The sequence below is a fragment of the Emys orbicularis genome, chromosome 6 (genome assembly GCF_028017835.1).
Source record: "Emys orbicularis isolate rEmyOrb1 chromosome 6, rEmyOrb1.hap1, whole genome shotgun sequence".
NCBI lineage: Eukaryota > Metazoa > Chordata > Testudines > Emydidae > Emys > Emys orbicularis.
Window position 1 is genome coordinate 100,714,719 of NC_088688.1, and position 8,354 is coordinate 100,723,072.

The 8,354-nt window shown below is 50.3% G+C and overlaps 1 pseudogene; it reads left to right on the forward strand.

Annotated features, from left to right (window-relative positions):
* The first annotated feature begins 6,756 nt into the window (after window positions 1-6,756).
* Window positions 6,757-7,309, forward strand: LOC135879878 (interferon beta-like; annotated as a pseudogene).
* Window positions 7,310-8,354: the final 1,045 nt, after the last annotated feature.

Below are 8,354 nucleotides of genomic sequence, written 5' to 3' on the forward strand. Positions count from 1 at the left end.
ATTACACACATTGAATCTATTTCCCCATGTTAGGTATCCTCACACCTCTTGTCAAACCGTCTGTAATGGGCTACCTTGATTATCACTACAAAAGTTTTTTCTCTTAATTAATTAGCCTCTTAGAGTTGGTAAGTAGGACAACTCCCACCTTTTCATGTTCTCTGTATGTGTGTATATATATCTCCTTACTATATGTTCCATTCTATGCATCCGATGAAGTGGGCTGTAGCCCACAAAAGCTTATGCTCAAATAAATTTGTTAGTCTCTAAGGTGCCACAAGTACTCCTGTTCTTTTTGCGGATACAGACTAACACGGCTGCTACTCTGAAACATTTTCATGGACTCTCATTGTGCCAGCACCCAACTCTGGCTGCAAGGGTTTCACTACATTGTTTACCTCATTTAGCTGCTTGGTTACCTTCAAGGGCCCGTCCCAGGCAGCTTGTAGTTTGTTCTTTCTCACGGAAATGAGAACCATCACCTGGTCCCCGGTAGCATAGGAGCGGGCACGCGCTGAGTGGTTGTACCAGACCATTTGCTTCCCTTGGGCCCTGGCTAAATTCTCCGCAGCCAAGTCCATGAGCTCAGCGAGCTTTTCCTGGAAAGTCAGTACATACTCCACCACTGATTTTCCATCAAGGGAGGCTTTCCCCTCCCATTCGTCCCTCATCAAGTCCAGGGGTCCCCTCACTCTCCTCCCATACAGCAACTCAAAAGGAGAGAACCTGGTTGATTTCTGGGGCACTTCCTGGTATGTGAACAGCAGGTGGGGTAAATACTTGTCCCAGTCCTGTGGGTGCTGGTTCATAAATGTTTTCAGCATCATCTTTAGGGTCCCATTAAACCTCTTCACCAGCCCATTGGACTGAGGGTGATACACTGAGGCCCATGTGTGTCGGACCCCATACTTCTCCCACAAACACCGGAGCAGAGTTGACATGAAATTGGAGCCCTGGTCTGTAAAGACCTCCTTCGGGAACCCCACTCTGCTGAAAACTGTCAGGAGGCGTCTGCCACAATGTCTGCCTCAATAGAGGACAAGGCCACTGCCTCGGGATAGCGAGTAGCGAAATCTACCACCAGCAGAATGTATTTTTTTCCCTGTCTGAATTGCCTTACTGAGGGGTCCCACTATGTCCATGGCCACCTTCTGGGTAGGCTCCCCCTATGATAGGCAGGGGCCTTAAAGCTGCTTTCCCCTTGTCCCGGGCCTTCCCCACCCTCTGGCAGGGGTTTCAGGACCTGCAGTACTGCTGGACGGCATCAAAGATCCCGGGCCAATAAAAGTTCTGTAGCAGCCTCTACCTGGTGCGTTGGATTCCCTGGTGTCCCAAGAGAGGGACATCATGGGCCAGGTACGGTAGCCTGCGGCGGTACTTCTGGGGGACCACTAGCTATCTCCTGATCATCAACGGTTCCACTTCCCCTTGGGGAGCCCATTACCGGTACAGGAATCCCTTCTCCCACAGGAATCTTTCCCGGCAGCCTTCCCCCAGGGGTTTCACCGAGCTGAGACCAGCAAGTTCCCTTAGCTTCTCTAAGGAGAGATCCTTCTGCAGCTCAGCCTGGAATTCAGCAGCTGGGGAAGGGATGAGGACCTGCTCCCTCTCAGTGGCTGGGTCCGAGGCTGCAGCCCCACTAAGTCCTGTCCCCAGTGACTCCTTTCCTGCCGGGTTAGGGACCTGCACCCCCTGCAGGGTGCCCTTCACTTGCTCTGGCTCTGGGTGATGACTAGGCCACTCTGGGGGCTGCCCAACCAATCCACCAGGTCACCCCCCCATCAGCACCTCGGTTGGCAACTGATGGTGCACCCCCACATCTTTGGGTCTCTCCTTGGCCCCCCATTTCAGATGTACTCTCACCATGGGTACCTTAAACGGGGGCCTGCACATGCCTGTCAGGGTTAGGTAGGTCTTGGGCATCACCTGGGTTGGGGCCACCACCTCGGGCCGGGCCAGCGTCACCTCAGCACCTGTGTCCCAGTACATAGTGACCTGCTTCCCATCCACCTCCAGGGGAATGAGGCACTCGCTCCTCAGGGGCTGCCCCACACCCACCCTGTAGACTGAGAACTTTGAATCCAGAGCATCAAGCCTCCCCGAGGAGGTGGCCTGGGACACTCCTCCCTCTTGGGCCATTGTTGAACTGCCAGCCCCTCCCACCTGGGGAGCCAACCCTTCCTCTGGCTGGGCTCCCACCCCGTTAATCCTCTGAGGGCTTGGTTTGCTCATCCGGTCCCTGAGCTTTTGGCACCAGGCCCATCTATGGCCCCTCTGCCCACAGTAATTACACCTCAGGTCCTGTTGGTCCCCTGGGGCTGCTCTGGTATTGGCTGTGCCTCTTGGGAGGGATTTATCCGAGACTCCCTTCAGGGAAGCCCCTGGGTGACCCCCTTTCTGCAGTGATGTGGGCCTGTCCCCCTGGGATTCCATTCCATATCCCGACCTGTTGTCTACAAACTCGTCAGCCAGCAGCTCTGCATGGCACAGGTCCTTCAGCCTCTTGTCCACGAACCACATCCTCAGGTCAGGGGGACAGAGTTCATATAGTCGCTCCAGCCCAATTAGTTCAATCACATCCTCCTTGGTCTGGGCCCCGGACCCATCGACCCACTTACGGGTGTATTCCCTCGTCAGCATGACCAGTTCCAGATAGGTCATCGCCTGGGTCTCCTGCACACCCTGGAACCTTTTCCTGTATGCCTCGGGGGTCAGCTCAAACTTGCACAGCAGGGCTTGTTTGAACAGTTCATAGTCCCCTGCTTCCACCTCATCCATCTGGCTGAACATCTCTGTGGCTTTGGGACCCAGTAAGGGGGTGAGATGCCAAAGCCTGTCTGCAGGGTCCACCTGGTGCACATTGCAGGCCTTCTCAAAGGCAGTGAGGAAGGCATCTATATCATCCCCTTCCTTAAACTGAGGCAGCACTTTTATATCAGAGTTCCCTGTGGGCTTAGTCACCCTGGGCCCATCCCTGCTCACCACAGTAGGGGTCTCTCTGCTTCTCAGCTCCGCCATCACCAGTTCATGCTGCCTCTCTCTCTCACAGTCCTGCCATTCCGTCTCATGGTCCTCCAGCTCTTTCAGTTTCAGTCCCATTTCCAACTCCAACCATCTCAGCTCCACCAACGGGGAACTCAGTCGGGAAGATCCCCTGCTGGTCAGGTAGGTGAATCCTGGGGCTACCTGGCTGCTTTCAGCCCCTCCCGCATCCCCGGTTGGGTCAGTGGCTGGGATGACCCCTGGGGCTGCCTGGCTGCTCCCAGCCTCTCTCGTGGCCCCAGCTGGCTCAGGAACCGGCTCCTTAGAGCGATCATTCTCTTCCAACGGGGCAATCAGTTGTGCCTTGGTGAATTTTCCATTGCGCAGCCCTCTCTCTCTCTCTGCACAGCTCTACAATGTCCTTCTTAAGGAGATGGTTATAAGCCATCTCCATGCTGTTCCCAAGGGGTCACAGACTCACAGGCCTGTGCTTTCTCAGCTCCCCACGATCCCTGGGAGGAACCCCTTCAGTGCAACAGCCCTTCTTGGGGGGTCCACTCTCTCTCGGGGATTAAGCCGTAGACTCCTCCACCTCCTGGAACCGCACCTCTCGGAGCCTCCAGCATGCCCATGTCTCGCTAATCCCTCTTTGTTTTACTGCTTCCCAGTCACTTACTGCAGGATGCTCTGTCCATGTGGTGCAGTTTGATCCCACCTCTGCCACCAGTTGTCACGGAATCACCGGGCCATGCTCTGGAACTACTCCATCCGAAGCCAGTCAGGACCAGGGCCGGCTCCAGCTTTTTTGCCACCCCAAGCGGTGAAGAGGAAGGGAAAAAAAGAAAAACCTGATTGAGCTGCCGCCGAAATGCCGGCGAAGAGGAAGAAAGGGAGTGAAGGACCCACTGCCGAATTGCTGCCGAAGACCCGGACGTGCCGCCTCAATAAAGAATGGAGTGCCACCCCCTTCTATTGGCCGCCCCAGGCACCTGCTTCCTTCGCTGGTGCCTGGAGCCGGCCCTGGTCAGAACTCTGGGGGAGCATGCCTCCTTTCTTTGAGCATACTGTCTCCAGGGCAAGAAGCTTACACAGCTTTGACCTTCTTGGGTCTGACCTTAGAGCATTCAGCATCCCCTTTTCACACCGTGCGCTTCCCACAGCAAGTCCGCACAGGCAGGACTTCTGGGGAAGCCAGAGGTCCCTGCACCCGTCTCCGCTAAGACTAGGGTGACCAGATCAGCAGTATAAAATATCGGGATGGGGGGAAGCAAAAAAAAAGGGGGGGGGGCAAAAAAAAAAAAAAGGGGGGAGTTTAAAAGGGACCTGAGGCATTAGCAGGCCCCGGCCGCGCGCGCTGCCCTCCCCGCGGCGCCTCCTGCCAAACATTGGTCGGGACACGGGACAAATAAGCAAATATCGGGACAGTCCCGATAAAATCGGGATGTCTGGTCACCCTAGCTAAGACATGATTCTTAGCCAGCGTAAAACAGAAGGTTTATTCATCGACGGGAATACAGCGTAGAACAGAGCTTGCTATTACAGACATCAGTGACTTTCAGCCAAGTCCATCTTGGGAATCCTGGGCCAGATGCCCTGGATTCCCCTTTTCCAGTCCCCCCACGCAGACTGCTGGCCTCCAGCCACCCAACCTCTGACACCCCCCTGCTGCCCCTCCTCCTTCTCTTTGTCTCGCTTCCCGGGCCAAAGGTGTCACCTGGTCGCACCCCCTGCCTGGGTCTCAAGTTACATAGGTGCAAGTAGCTGGGCAGAAGCAAAATCACACACCCAGTTCCCACTAGCTAAGTATTGGTGTAGTACACTGGGAAACTAAGGTACACGCAATATTAGTACTGTATAGGACAGTAAGACTCACATGCAACATAACAAGATAAATAAAACCCTACTTCATCACATCCACGGAAGAAACTACAGGCTGCCTGGGATGAGCCCTTTAAGGTCATCAAGAAGCAGCTGAATGAGGTAAACTATGTAGTGGAACTGTCTAACTGGGCTCACAGCCAATGGGTACCATTTCAACATGATGAAGCCATACTTTGACAGGGAGAATTTGGTACTGACTGTGTGTGGCCAGTGGGAGGAGCAGAGAGATGACCCCCTCGTGGATCTATTCCCTGAGATGGGGCGGCCCTTCGCCGGAATCAATTCCCCTCTCAGACCAGCTAACCCCTGCCCAGCATTACTTTCTTATTTTAGCTTTTCTTGTTAAGATTCAGATTTTAAAATTTCTCTCTCTTTCATATAAATATTATCTCCTGAAGCTTCAACTTGCCAGGAAATGCACACAGAGAACTCCCACTAGAGTGAATGCAAGATTGGGGTGCAGAGCCTCTGGTATGAGTGGATCCCTTTAAAGTGACACTGCATTCTTTAAAATGACACTTCCAAACAGTTTAGGCAAAACTCTAGATTATGATTAAAGAAAGTGCTTGAGGTGATGGGGCAGAGAGATGTAAAAGAAGTGACATGAACAGATATGTTTGTTTTCTTCTTTTCCTTTTTTTTTAATTAATATGAAAATTCCTTTTCAATTTTTGGGTTGAAAACTGTTCCCCTTCACCGATGGAAACTCCAGACTGACAGCCTAGTGCTATGGTATGACAAACAGAAAGTGAAACTTGCTACAGGATGCACACTTCATTCATCAGACCACTTGAATTTCAATGTCCAAGCTCAGTGAAATGCACATTGAAAAAAGAATAAAGCTTGAATGGTGAAAAGGCAAACACATTTGAAAGGGACATTCATTTATGTCAGTCGCTCTGGCATATTTATTACCAACCACACAATCTCTTTGGACAACTCCCTTCCATGTCACTACACTGCATCACTGGGAACTACTCAGAAGTGCCCGAGAAGACAACATGTTCATACCCTTCGACTGTACCTGTTCCTTGGGCTTTTCACAGCTGGTATCGGGTTCTTAAGTAAACCTCCCAGTTTCTCAGTGCCCTCTGTCCATCCTCTGGTATTCCCTACACACATGGGTTTTCCTCTCCCATATTTCAAATGGCCAGGAAATTGCGTGAGATTAATAGAGACTTGTCTGGCCCCAATCTCTCATAGGAATTTTTTCCATGCTTATCACATTTTAAGAGGTCCCTATAATATTAGGTTGGAAGGAGGAAATGAGGCAGCCAGAGCATAGCAGGGTTTTCTGATTTTGAGTGCGACACCAGAGAGGGAAAGTTTTCCATCTGCTGGCAAAGTGAAGGAACAGCAGCTTTACACATCACTTCACTGCTGTTATCTGCAGAGTCTAGCAAAAAGCTCTGCAGTAATTCCCCCCCCGCCGCCCATCGGCCAAAATTGATTGTTATCACTTAAAAGCATGGATAGTCTTGCTGCCGTAACAGACATTCAGACCTGTCTAGCAGTGCTAACTACAGGAATTTGGGAGTAGACAGACAAGTCCCTACTGTAACCTGTAACTGGATGACACTGTTAATCATCATACTCTTCTTAGTCTTTAAATTTTCTTTATCTAAGAGAGCAGGGGGGACCTAAGGAAAGAAATGTAGGGATTCTTTAATATTAAAAAAGGTAATGACTGTGGTTTTGTTCTTCTAATGACTTGTTCACTTCCACTAAATAAAAAGAAGGAAACTGAAAGTGAAAACCTCAAGCAAAAGAAAAGAAAAATCTTTTCCTATGGAATACTTACATTCAGAGACATGGGTCGAAAACACAAAAGTCTACGAAAGACCTTGAACTTGCTCAAGTTCTACACAAACACAAGGAATCTAAGACATCATCATGATCAGCAGGTGGTTGCTGCAATGTTGCCTCATGCTGCTTTTCTCTAGTGAAATCTCATGTCTGGACTGTAACAGGATTTATGTTCTACAAACCAGAATGAACAGCGAGAGTTTAGAGCATCTGGAGAAAATGGGTGGAAACTTTCCCTTTCAATGTCTAAATGAAAGGACAGCTTTCAAGACCAGAGATATCCTCAAGATCCGACTGTCCCAGCAAGAGAATGCCAAGGTAGCCATCCAGCAGATCCTCCAAGAGCTCTTCCATATCTTTACCAACAATCTCACCCAAGCTGCCTGGAATGGGACTTCCATAAAGGAATTCCAAAACGGTCGTCACCAGCAGATTGAGAACGTGGTGATGTGTTTTAGTGCTGAGAAGGGAAAGGAGATAACCTACCCAGGAGAACCTCCTGCTCACCAGCCTGAAACTGAAAAGATACTTCCAGATGATAGACGATTTCCTGAAAGAAAAGCAATACAGCCGGTGTGCAAAAGCATCTGACTCCATGGCACCTCATCTCACCCGACACACTTCTATATGGCCTAGGTAAGAGTCGCATGCAGAGGGCTCTGTTCCTGCATGCACAGGCATCGACTTTCCATTGTGCCGGGGGGTGCTCGATCAGCACCAGCTGTGCCCCAGGCCCCGCCCCCACTCCACCCCTTCCCTCAAGGCCACACCCCTGCCCTGCCTCCACCCCACCTCTTCCCACCCCTGCTCCATGTTTTCCCACCCCGTTCCAGCTCCTCCCCGAAACGTGCCACATCCTCGCTCCTCCCTCTCCCCTCCCCAGCCTCCTGCATGCTGTGAAACGGCTGATTGTGATGGGAGGGCAGTGCGGGGAGGGGGGGAAGTGCTGATAGGGGGCTGCCGGTGGGTGCTCAGCACCCACCATTTTTTTCCCCTGGGTGCTCCTGTCCTGGAGCACCCACTGAGTCAACACCTATGATTTCAAGTTTCAGCAGAATTTTCCAGATTCAATGGTTTATGGTCCTAATTTCAGATCTTTCTCAACAGTCCCATGAAATAACTGCCAGGGTGCTATGTACTCAACAGTATTTGTCCTTTAATAATAACATTAGTTTGCCCATTATCATTACCTGCCAGATACTCTGCCCACACTGTTTCCTTGGATGGGTTGATTCTTTTCCGGCAATAGTCAATATAAGTCTTCCCTTCCAGGATCGTATTTATCATACTGAGCCTGGTAAAAATTCATTAGAGAGATTTTTGGATACATCTCAAGTAGAAAAAATTGTGTGAAAACATACTTCCTTTTGTTTGTTTAAAACCTGCTGCCTATTAATTTCATTTGGTGACCCCTAGTTCTTGTGTTATAAGGAGTAAATAACACTTCCTTATTTATCGGGGGTAGCCGTGTTAGTTTGTATCCACAAAAACAACAAGGAGTTTGGTGGCACTTTAAAGACTAACAGATTTATTTGGGCATAAACTTTTGTGGGTAAAAAACCTCACTTCTTCAGATGCAAGGAGTGAAACTTCCTTATTTACTTTCTCCACACCACTCATGATTTTATAGAGCTCTATCATATCCCCCCTTAGTTATCTCTTTTCCAAGCTGAAAAGTCCCAGAC